The sequence below is a fragment of the Nicotiana tabacum genome, chromosome 15, assembly GCF_000715075.1.
Source record: "Nicotiana tabacum cultivar K326 chromosome 15, ASM71507v2, whole genome shotgun sequence".
Classification (NCBI taxonomy): Eukaryota; Viridiplantae; Streptophyta; class Magnoliopsida; order Solanales; family Solanaceae; genus Nicotiana; species Nicotiana tabacum.
The window spans coordinates 115441204-115454359 of NC_134094.1; the positions used below are offsets into that span (position 1 = coordinate 115441204).

General features: G+C 38.0%; 1 long non-coding RNA gene across 1 annotated transcript; it reads left to right on the forward strand.

Annotated features, from left to right (window-relative positions):
- Positions 1 to 3790: 3790 nt before the first annotated feature.
- LOC142169491 (uncharacterized) lies at positions 3791 to 11279 on the forward strand. The gene is made up of 3 exons (XR_012699410.1): positions 3791 to 4138; positions 4403 to 4518; positions 11013 to 11279. It is a non-coding gene; the product is annotated as an uncharacterized LOC142169491 (long non-coding RNA).
- Positions 11280 to 13156: the final 1877 nt, after the last annotated feature.

The window sequence follows — 13156 nt, forward strand, 5'->3', positions numbered from 1 at the left end:
CCACATAACGGACCCAAAATCCTTAGACACCGCGCTTACATCCTTGAACCCATTAGAACCACTATTGGGAGTCACCCACTCTGACCTGGTCCCGAGTATAATCAAACTCCAATACTCTACTGGCACATGAACACTCCCAAAGAAGCAACTAGATGAATTCTTTTCCTTGTACATCACATACATAAGAAGCATAAACCTTGAGTCTTCCCAAAACCTGCACCTCAATCAATAAGGCAAAGTATAACACACATTTGTTTTAGTCATAATAACCTACCAATGTATCGATAACCATAAACCGCACAAGCAGACAACCATGTGATCCAATCGTAGACGATGGGCTCCCCTACTTAGCTTTAAGCTACCATCACATAATGTAGATCCCACAACGATTTCTCCTTCTAAATTACCATGATCTCACACCGTTAACCCGCAAAATTCCTCGAAGTCTTTGGTCAAACTTCTCCTGAACATTCCGAATTATCCGCCACAATCGCATATTTGACCTTCTACTGGGTAGTAAGTAGAACTGTTCGCAGAAACTTCATCAGAATCACGCAACTGCTAATATGCTCATAGGAGATCACCCACCCGTGGAATTCCTTAACGACATCTTCCAATGACGCTGCACTGGGTACAACTACTGATCTGCTTATGTGAGGAGTGTTCAATGAACACAATAGTTCTATAGTTTAATCAAAACATCAGGGAAAGAAGAAGAGAAAAGATAATGAAACTCAAACTGAAAGACCTTTTATAGTAGAAATTGAGAGGAGTTACATACCAAAATACATCTCTCCCTTTGTGTTTTTCAAGCAGCTACACAGATCTTTTTATATACTACTTAGGGTCTAATTCCGTTCCTAAAAATCAGGAGCTTTTTAAATGTATGTTACCTAGATTTTTGGTTGCTGAAGACCTGTTCTACCACCAGATTTATTTCTACCAAAATCTGAACAACTAACAGTAAAAAAATACAGCAACTAATAGTTAAAAAAAATAGAACATGGACACTAGATCATCCTTGATCATGACTCCCTTTCACTATGAAGAACCAGCTCCTGTTTGTTCTTTATAACTGAAGATGAGGAAACTGTTTTTATCCAGTTTCTTTTGGGAACCATTTAGCTTAGGGGTGGGCATAAAATTCGAAGAACCGAATTTCGATCTGAACCGAATTAATTTGATATTTTGGTATCGATTTTTTCGGTATTTCGGTATACTTCGATATAGATATTACGGTATTTCGGTACGGTATTCAGTATTGAGTTTTTGATATTTCGGTATACCGAAATTCCGAAAATTTTAAGTCTAAGTCTACCTTTATCTCTATTTCTGTTTTTCATCCCAATAAACCTAAGCCCAACACCCCAAGCCACCTAACCCCTTAGCGCCCAACGACCTCCCTTAGGCTTAGAGACTTACGGCAATAGGCAATTTTGTTTTTCTTCCCCTTTTGTATATCTTTTTTTAAGTTTGCCTTTGAGTCAAAGCAGAAGAAAAAATATATTTATGTGCACAAAGAGGTTGAATTATCAGAAGAAGAGACGTTAGGCATTATCTTGGGAGGTTTGAAAGACTTTGGTATGAACCGAAACTGTACCAAAATCGTACCGAACCAAATAAGAAAATACTAAACCATACCGAACTACTTTGGTACGGTATTTGGTATGCACAATTGATATACCGAATACCGAACTGCTGAATCGTAGTTATTAAATACCGTACCGAAGTACCGAACGCCTACCCCTAATTTAGCTGCCTTGGGGTGTTGACCCTTTACTCCGATGCGATACAATTCTCGGATACCACGCTTGGTAGAGATGATTTTCTTTTCCAATATAGTTCCTCTGGAAGAGCAAATTCCTTACCCATACCCAAATCTTCAATTTTAGGAAGCATGTCAGTTGTTTCATCATCAAGCAACGATGGTTCAAACAACTTTAATTTATCAACATTCATAACTGAATACATTTGCATATAGCAGGCAATTCCAGTTGGACAATATTATCTCCAATTTTTCTTAAAATCCGAAAGGGACCATACCTGATAGGCTTGAGATTTTTGCCTTCACCTTTCAACCTTTCTTTCCCTAGGTGAAGCCAAACCAAGTCACCTTCCTGGAAATCTCCCTGTATTCGATGCTTATCTTATCGCTCCTTTTATTTTTATTGTGACTTGAAAAGTTGTTATTCCACTACCTGATGCACTCGTCGGATATGATCAATGAATCGTTGAGCCTTGAGTATGTCAGCCTCATCTTTGCCATCTTGTGAAGATACTTTAACCGTAAACTCCAAATCAAATGGACTTTGTGGTAAGAATCCAAGGCAAACTTCTGCTGGGCCCTTGTTTGTTGAACCATGAATTATGTGGTTGATGGCAAACTATAAAAATGGTATGCTCTCTTTCCAAGTTTTTGGGTGGCGTAAGTTGTATCCGCGTAAGAGATGAACCAACGTCCGGTTAACCACTTATGTCTGACCATCCGTTTGTGGATGGAAAGCGGTGCTCCGTTTTAACTTAGTATCCATTAACTCCCATACAGTGCTCCAGAATTTGCTCAAGAACCGAGTATCGCAATCTGATATGATTGAATTAGGCAACCCAAAAATCTTCTACACATTTTCAAAGAACAACTTTGCTGCCTCCACTCCAGTAACAGTCTTCTTGCATGGAATAAGTACCACTATCTTAGAGAATCTGTCAAAGACTACATATAGGTAATCGTTACCACGTCGAGTCTTTGGAAGACCTCCCAAAAAGTCCATAGAAATGCTTTCCCAAGGGTCGAGTAGGAACTGGTAGTGGAGTGTACAATCCCAACTTTCTGTTAGCAGGCTTTGAGACACTACATAATCCACATCCATTTATAAATCGTCTTACATCTTCCTGCATACCCGACCAATATACATAACATTTAAGATTCAACAACGGCTTTGTTTCTCCAAAATGTCCGGTAACTTTAGATGTATTAGCTTCTCTCATCCAATTTATTCATTCTGCAGCTCTAGGAACACACAAGCTTTCATCCTTGAATAGCAGCCCATCTTGGATGTTGAATCCTGAAGTTCTTCCTGCCTTAACTTCTTTTATCTTGTCTTGAAACAAAGGATCCTCAAGATACCATCCTGCATATTCTTTATTGTTACACCCCATATTTTCGTACGTGAAAGTACGCCATAAATAAATTAATGAAATCTCGGAAATGAGATGTTACATCCCGCATTTTCGTACGTTGAAGTTTCATCGTAAGTTAATCGACGTAAGTTCGGGAATAAGATTTATTTTGGGATTAAAAGTACTATGCTATTTCAAACAAGTGATAAGTTAATTCGTGAAGGTGAGAGGGTAAGCGAATCGAAGAAAATGAGTTTCGTCAAAGGTTGTCAATTTGAGATACAATACGGTCCGAGCTATAATACCGGTATTTATGGACTATTGTCATACAAGGTACCATATGACTATGATAGTAAGGTGTATAAAGTGTATTAAAAGTAAGTAGTATTTTAAGTAATTTGAGATAATTCTTAATTATATGGGTAATCTGTTAATTATTGATTTTAGTGGAAGATTAACAATAAATTAAGATAATTGGTGGTTAATTATTGGATAAGATCATCACGTGGCAGCAAACCAATCCAAGAGTTGTGACTCATAAGTCACTATGTTATGTGGCAAGTCTTAACAATATGAGTCATTTTCATTTTAATAAAGGAAAGACACATATGACATGAAGTCATATCCATCCTTAAGAAACAGAAGTCAAATATTCATTCTTGTATTCATTCAAACGTAAGTGTTTGTATGTTACAAACATAAGTCACGAAAGTAAGTCACATATGCAAAATAGTATCTTCAACAATAGTTCAAAGACAAATTTCATCTTGGCAGCGTGGTATTTGTTTTGCAATTCAATGGAAAGATTCAGCAACTTATTCAAAATATTGGCAACGTGATTTTTCTACAAAAATCATACAAGACTACGTAATGTTATAGCAACGAGATTTCGCGTTTCTAAGGGAGTACGGTGCAACCTTTCTCAAAAATATCATATGGATTTTTACCTACTTCGATCCGCCGTTACGTGAGTTATCGCAAAAGACGTGTGTTGGAAGGATTGTCAAGAGAATCGGTTCAGGTATGTTAAGGCTATCTCTTCTTTCTTTTGGCATGATTAATACAATACAAACGAAACGAGTAAACACACAATTTTCATAAATGACTCTATTCATATAAGTATTAAGGGTGTCTATATTATTGATTCCCCATGTGAATTATTATTATATCTTCTGTTCACGGGTATCAGAAAAATACGTATTTGATAAAGTTTATCCGACATGCATATTATTTTCATTCCTTACATACTCGGTACATTATTTGTACTAACGTCCTTTTTGCCTAGGGATGCTGCATTTCATGTCCGCAGGTCTCGATAGACAAGTCGAGAGTCCTCCAAGTAGGCGATCAACTCAGGGGAAGATGTCGGTGCACTCCATTTGCTCCAGAGTTGCTTGTTTGGTCAGTATGATTTAGATGTGTATTGTTTGGTATGGCGGGACTCTGTCCCGACCTTTATGACAATTATATATTCTTAGAGGCTTGTAGACAGGTGTCATGTATATGAAAGATCGTACGGCCTTATCAGCCTATGTTTTGAGTTTATTAATGATCATGTTGGCCTATTAGGCCCGTATATCACGTGTATATGATGATGTAATAAGAAATATAAGTTACGTTGGTACTCGGTTGAGTAAGGCACCGGGTGCCTGTCGCGGCCCATCGATTTGGGTCGTGACAAAAGTGGTATCAGAGCAGTTCTGTCATAGGGAGTCTACAGGTCGTGTCTAGTAGAGTCTTGTTTATGGGTGTGTCGTGCACCACACTTATAAGCAGGATGCTACAGGGCATTTAGGACTGTCACTCTTTCTTCTTACTCTAGATCGTGTGGTAGAGCTCGCTTATAAGAATTCAAACTCCTAGCTTCTATTTCATTCGTGATAAGATGATACCTACAGTTGGTAAGAGATTAAATGTGGTTGTGGAATAGTTGAGTCAGAGGGACTCGATTTTTCATGATGTTTATGATGAGTAAATATAAGGTCTTCAGTAGATCATATGTGTACTAAGACGTGTAAGCCTCTTGATTAGGAGTCTTAAGGCAAGGATATCTATCCACCCCTATGGTGAAAAGCAATGAGAGATTCAGAAGGTAGATACAAGTTTCAACAAGTAAAAGAAGCAAGATGAAGAAGGGTAGGAGGCGCCCAGTTAATGAAGATTATCAGTATTTACAATCCAGGAAGAGGAATATAAGCCTTTTGGGTTACCTTCAACAATAACAGAGGTATGTATAATTGACCACACCCATCTCAGTTATACCCTATTGGGGGCTAACAAGTGTAGTTTAAGAAAAGGACGGAATATCAGGATCTGGCTGGGGTTAGAGTAACCCAAAATGGTGAATGAATTGTTTGTGTTAGTTGACATTTCCGAAAGATATTACAAATATACTAATAGATCTCCGTGTGAGGCACCCAGATGGTGCACTTTAGAATATTACAATTAGATGTGAATACTAGCATGATCAAAACAATTCAGAAGATAGGCACTGAAAGCCTGGAAGGGATAAATATTACCTTAGTGAGGCTCGCGTCCCCTAGTAGAGCGAGAAAGTTAAGCAACCCGAAGAGCCACTAGATGGAGCAAAGGGGAGCTAAAAGCGAAAGAATGTCTTGTTTGAATTTTCAGAATAAAGTGATAGACATAAATATTAGCGGAAAATAAGAAAAGAGTTAATAGAGCATTATGAGTAAGATATGATACATGGATGACAACGGTAGATCAAAAGATGATAGTATTACAGAGTCTATAGTCAAGTGAAGGAAAAGACAAGAGATGACAGACCTTGAGACAACAAAAGAGTATAGGCCATAAAGTCATTTTCTCATTTCGAGAAATAAGTTTGTGACTCCAACGCAACTACTGGAAGGAAAAGTTAGACCCCAGAATAATAGAAATCAGTATGGACTAGTGAACAAGATAAACTAAACATGAATAAGGGACTGAGTGATTGGGTAATAGTCAGCATCATGAGAATTTCAGATTTCGTTCCGGCGATAATAGAGTGGATAACATAAGAAGATTCATGAGAAATTCAGAGAATGGTCATTCAGGAATACGCTTCCCTAAAGCAAGCAATGTGAGCAAAGTTAAGCTTAAGGGACTGTATGTGCCAGTTATACTAAGTGTCACCCTCGCGGATAAGGAATTTTATTATCCTTGATACAGAAGGATTGCCGCAAGGCGATTAAGGGTCATCGATGATTTGAAAAGACGCCAAAGATGAAGAGGTAAAATATCTATAGGTAGATCCTCGTGGCTCTAACTCCTAGTACTCCCTTAAAGGGGAGAATATGGAGTGATGTGGCATTAAGTCAGAATTAAGTGGTTCTAGTAACTATGGATTAATAAAGGAAGAATGTGATAAGAGAGAAAGGGATAAGATTGTACTTATTCAAATCCTACAGATATGCTACGATTCCAGAACATTATGCAAACACGACGTCAAGGAGAGGAGGTAAGGGTTCCTGCCTGAGATGTTATTGATATGAGAATGAGCCAATGAATAGTTAGTAGTTGATTCAGGAAGAGCCTAGTTATGGCTAGACAAGAGGATACAAACAAATCAACAGATCGTGCAAGATAAACATAGTGAACCCCAACATGGGAAATTCAGTCTCGCAGATATGACATTGTAATACTTGAGAAATATTCAGATAGAAGTTGGGGTAGTTAAAGGTGTCGTATGAGTGTTACAGAATTAAAAGAGAGTGCCATTGGGAAGACTGTCAAAACTTCAATTCAGGAGCAACCCTACGAGCGCAAGGGCTTGGAGGTAAGTAATTGCGGATAGTTATAGGCGAGGAAGAACATCGAAAATTCTATCGGGTATATGATGTAATAAGCTTGCAGCTTTACAAGAGTCAGAGGATCCTCCCTAAAGTACTACAATGAAAGACTGGCTGAGGAAATAAGGAATAAGGCTTCAACCTAAGCTCAGTGACCTAAAAGAGGGAATGGCCTTATAACAACAGTCTCACAAACAACATTGTATGCACTCCATAAGAAAATGGCACCTACCGTGGCTAATGAACGGGAAGTAAAATCATGAGTGATATATAAGATCATATGAGTTGTATGGAATTCCAATATGTGTGGGCACTAAGGTAAGCTAAGTATGCACGCAACAAGGGGGCAGAAAGACCAGAAAAAGAAATTTCCTACGTTTAAAGAAAGTTGAGAAGGAACAAAAGGAATTATCCGATTAATAATCCAGAGTTAGTTACATTATGAATGCACTCAAGATTTCGGAATATTATCCATGCAGCATATATGTTGACAATCATACAACCGTAGAAGATCCCGGTATAAGTTAAAAGAAAGAATTGAGCCCAGATCATAGACAAAGGATTGAATTGTTAGAAGATTGTATCGTGGATATTCCATAACGTCCATGAAGGGCTAAAGTAATAACTAATACCATGAGACGCATATTAGAAGATAGCTTAAGCCTACATAAAGGTTGCTTAGAGGGAAGAGGAAACTAAAGAGTTACATTAACTAAGTAAATCAGGAATCTGATTATTGGACCCAGAAAAATTATAAAAATCATGATTGAGAACATTGCACAATCACTCTTAATATCAGAGGTACAAGAGAGATGGTACAATAACCATATTCTATAACGGCTCTACGATAAAGCAAGTTAAAAAAAAGTGCCAGCCTTATAAGAAGTCAGTATGAAGCTCCCACCGGATTGTGTATGCACCAGAGGTGCAAGTATTATAATAGAGCTTCAAGTTGTGGATGTGAATTATACCTATGTGGAAAGGAGGTCATGAAAGAGATAGAAGATGTAATGCGAGATTTTAAGGTAAGTAAGGTAAAGGTGAACAACGTTCTAGATAGTCAGGTGCAGAAGGTTATGAATAATCTATACTTCAGAAAGAGGGCTAGAAGCGTTGGGATTCAGTATCCAAGAATGATAGCGGCATCGTCAGTTGCATATATCTTCCAGCCTATGGTTTCTAAGTACCAAGAGGCCTAGTTAAGAGAATAAAGAAGAGTTTGAGACTTTGTGATGTCTCACTTGATGTTCCAAAATAACACAAGGAAATCTATGGTGCAAGCAAGTTAAAAGAAGGTTGCGAGTAGTATAACTAGATATATGTAGATCGCAAGCTAAAGTATGGTAAAGCGACAAGGTTTTAGGAAGACAGGAATAAGGATAAGAAAAGGCGAGTGAGAAGGTGACGAGAATGGATAAGTCCTCGGGATTAAGCCCATGAAAATAAGAGAGTTGATGATTTTTTTCTAAGTTATAGAAAGCGCAATATAGCCTGACTGAACTCAAAGAAGTCTAAGACTAATGACATTTAGAAGAGATGGAATACCGCCCTGATAGTACAATGAGGATATAATTGTGATAGATAAAGGAAGACGATTGGGCCTTCGATTGAGTAATGATTTGATGAATTGTACAGGATTAAAATACCCATGTAATGTGAATCACATTGGGATGCTATGAAATACGGTCATGGAAGCATGGTATCGCCCCCAGGTGGATTAGTCTAATAATTTAAGATGTTCCCCAATGAGACGTAAGCCCTAGCGGCAGTATTACATAAGAAGTCAAGTTATCGGTATTAAGGTGAATCAATAATGGATGGATAAAAGTTACAAAGTATGAGATGAGATTAGACCATCATTCTTAATATGAAAAGTAATGAAGAGGCATTAAAGGACTTAGATTTATGCATATAGGATAAGCAACGAGAGTAACCTAGAGTTTGGTAGCAGACCTTAGTAACGATAAATCAAAGTAAGAGTTATGGCAGTAAATTCATACGGATGGATAAACGGATCTATGAAATAAGGTATAAAAATATTCGTAAGTTCAACAAAGTACCAAGCGAAGGACTTCAGTATACCCATAGATGCCCAGAGGGACATCTTATCAAGCTCTGTATATATTTACAAGTGAGGTCTAGAGATTGGCTAAAAGCCGGAGGAAAAAGGAGAGAAGAGTCGCATAGGCGTACTTACAAGGAAAAAGTCGTACAGGCGGCATGGCAGAAGGTAGCAAGAGTTACGAGATTGGAAGAATTACGACCACAAGTCATGGTGTGACAAAGAGGCTTAAAGGGGAAATGCCCTGGGCTTAGGGATTCATTCACAGAACAGTCTCCTAGATGGCAAGAGGAGTACTAGAGTATTCTCAAGAGCTATGCGTTATGAGAATGATAAGTACATCAGTCAACATTTGAGGACGAATGTTCCAACGGGGGAAATGATGTTACACCCCATATTTTCGTACGTGAAAGTACGCCATAAATAAATTAATGAAATCTCGGAAATGAGATGTTACATCCCGCATTTTCGTACGTTGAAGTTTCATCGTAAGTTAATCGACGTAAGTTCGGGAATGAGATTTATTTTGGGATTATAAGTACTACGCTATTTCAAACAAGTGATAAGTTAATTCGTGAAGGTGAGGGGGGTAAGCGAATTGAAGAAAATGAATTTCGTTGAAGTTTGTCATTTTGAGGTAAAATACGGCCCGAGCTAAAATACCCGGTATTTATGGACTAGTACCATACAAGGTACCACATGGCCGTGATAGTAAGGTGTATAAAGTGTGTTAAAAGTAAGTAGTATTTTAAGTAATTTGAGATAATTCTTAATTATGTGAATAAGTAGATAATTATTGATTTTAATGGGAGATTAACAATAAATTAAGATAATTGGTGGTTAATTATTGGATAAGATCATCACGTGGCAGCAAACCAATTCAAGAGTTGTGACTCATAAGTCACTATGTTATGTGGCAAGTCTTAACAATATGAGTCAGTTCCATTTTAATAAAGGAAAGACACATATGACATGAAGTCATATCCATCCTTAAGAAATAGAAGTCAAATATCCATTCTTATATGCATTCAAACGTAAGTGTTTGTATGTTACAAACATAAGTCACGAAAGTAAGTCACATATGCAAGATAGTATCTTCAACAATAGTTCAAAGACAAAGTTCATCTTGGCAGCGTAATATTTGTTTTGCAATTCAAAGGAAAGATTCAACAACTTATTCAAAATATTGGCAACGTGATTTTGCTACAAAAATCATACGAGACTACGTAATATTATAGCAACGGGATTTCGCGATTCTAAGGGAGTACGATGCAATCTTTCTCAAGAATATCATATGAATTTTTCCCTACTTCGATCCGGCGTTACGTGAGTTGTCGCAAATGACGTGTGTTGGAAGGATTGTCAAGAGAATCGGTTCAGGTATGTTAAAAGCTATCCCTTCTTTCTTTTGGCATGATCAATACGATACAAACGAAATGAGTAAACGCATAATTTTCATAAATGACTCTATTCATAGAAGTATTAGGGGTGTCTATATTATTCATTCCCCATGTGAATTATTATTATATCTTCTGTTCATGGGTCTCAGAAAAATACGTATTTGATTAAGTTTATCCGACAAGTATATTATTTTTATGACATTTTGGGAAATCTTATTAACGTGTTTCATATGCATATATACATGCACATTGACCCATGACCAGTTATATACGCGTTTATATATGTATATATATGTATATGGGATATGGAAAAGATTACGGCGTTATATACGCACCACCACCTGATCAGCTGGTATACGTTGATGAATTGCCCACAGTGGCCGAATTGATATGATGGGATGCCCTCAGAGGCTTGATGATGTTATGAACGCATATAACTGTGCCTGGTATGACATTTATACGCATATGCATGACATTATAAAAATGAAATGGTTCACAAAGTTATGCAGACGTACATGTCTAGTCTTTTACTCCATGTATCTCTCATATTTATTATTTACTGGTTTTTATTCCTTACATACTCGGTATATTATTTATAATGACGTCCCTTTTGCCCGGGGACGCTGCGTTTCATACCCGCAGGTCTTGATAGACAGGTCGAGAGTCCTCCAAGTAGGCAATCAGCTCAGCGGAAGATGTCAGTGCACTCAATTTGCTCCGAAGTTGCTTGTTTGGTCAGTATGATTTAGATGTATATTGTTTGGTATGGCGGGACTCTGTCACGACCTTTAAGACAATTATATATTCTTAGAGGCTTGTTGACAGATGTCATGTATATGAAAGATTGTACGGCCTTGTCGGCCTATGTTTTGAGTTTATTAATGATCATGTTGGCCTATTAGGCCCGTATGTCACGTGTATATGATGATGTAATAATAAAGATACGTTACGTTGGTACTGGGTTGAGTAAGGCACCGGGTGCCCATCGCGGCCCATCGGTTTGGGTCGTGACATTCATGAGAAGCTGGCTCTATCTTCATAAATAAAGCTAAGCATAAAGTTGCTAATGGAGGTCGTGATAGCATATCAGCCAACTTATTATGAGCTCCCTTCTTGTACCTAATAACAAGATTAAACTGCTGCAAGTATGTCATCCACTTCATATGACGAGCTTGCTGCAAACGATATTGCACTTGTAAATACTGTAAAGGGCGATGATCGGTATGAACCACAGTTTCTTTACCCAAAAGATAAACCCGCCAATGCTTGACAGCTTGCTATAAGGCCAATAGCTCTTTGTCATAAGTGTGATAATTTTTCTGAGATCCTTGAAATAACTCAGAATGATAAGCATTTGGCCGCCCTTCTTGCATTAACACAGCTCCCATGTCATAACCTGAAGCATCTGCTTCTATCTCAAAAGGTTTCTGGAGATTGGGTAGCGCCAATATTGGTGCCTCATTTATTTTTCTTTTCAGCAAAAGGAAAGATTTTTCTTGTTCTTTATTCCATTGGAATTGTTGATTAGCTTTTGTCAGTGAATGTAAAGGTGATGCCAAGATGGAGAAATTCTTGATGAATTTTCGAAGATATTGGCAAGCTCCCACAAAACTTCGCACCTCTGTTACTGTCTTTGGTCTTGGCCATTCTGTGATCACCTTGATTTTATTTGGATCAATCTGCAAGTAGCCATTTCCTACCACGAACCCAAGATACAGCAGTGTTTTCTTCCAGAATTCACACTTTTTCTTGTTGAAATGCAACGGATGTTGTCGTAATAGAAGAAATGCTTGCGTCACATAATAAATGTGCTCTTCCCTTGAATGACTATAGATCAAAATATCGTCAAGGTATACAATATCAAACTGCTTAATATAAGGCCTCGATACATCGTTCATCAACCGCATAAAGGTTGCAGGAGCATTGCATAAATCAAACGGCATTACCATCCATTCATATAGCCCTTGGTGTGTCTTAAATACTGTTTTCGAGGAATCGCCTTCACGAATTCAAACTTGATGATAACCATACTTCAAGTCTAGTTTGGTGAACACAGTTGCTGGTTTTAGTTGGTCCAGCAAGTCATCAATCCGAGGAAGGGGGCAACAATTCTTGATGGTGATCTTGTTAAGTGCTCAGTAATCGATACACATACGCCATCCTCCATCTTTCTTTGGAACCAAGACAACTGGTGAGCCACTTGGTGAGCTGCTAGGCTTAATCACACCATTTTCTAGTAACTCTTGCACTTGCCGCTTAATCTCCTCATTTTCCAGTACCGAGTTATGATACATGCTGAGGTTTGGTAAGGTTGAGTCACAGAGGACCTGAATCTCGTGTTCTACTGCCCTCATTGGTGGTAATCTGCACATTTCTTCAAATAAATCAGCATATTCATCTAATAAATGCTGAAAATCACCCTCTATTTCATTGCAATAAAAAGTAACAGATTCAACCTTGGGTATAGACTCTATTGACCTGATCAACATTAGCACGAACCGTTGACTTGCATTTAGTAATGTTTTAGCCTGACCAGCTGTTACCAATTCTATTTTTTTGCTTGGGAATATCTCTATGGACGACATATGTCTTTCCATACTTTCGAAGGTGATATTTCTAAGCTCTTTGATAATAGATTGCATTTCGTTCCCAGAGATATGGATTACCGAAGATCACTTGGAAAATATAAAGGGGAACTATCTCGCACAACACCTCATCAATGAATTGGCCAGTGATGGCGAATCGCAATTTGCATTGCTTCTGGATATTTGTCTCTGCTCCTTTGT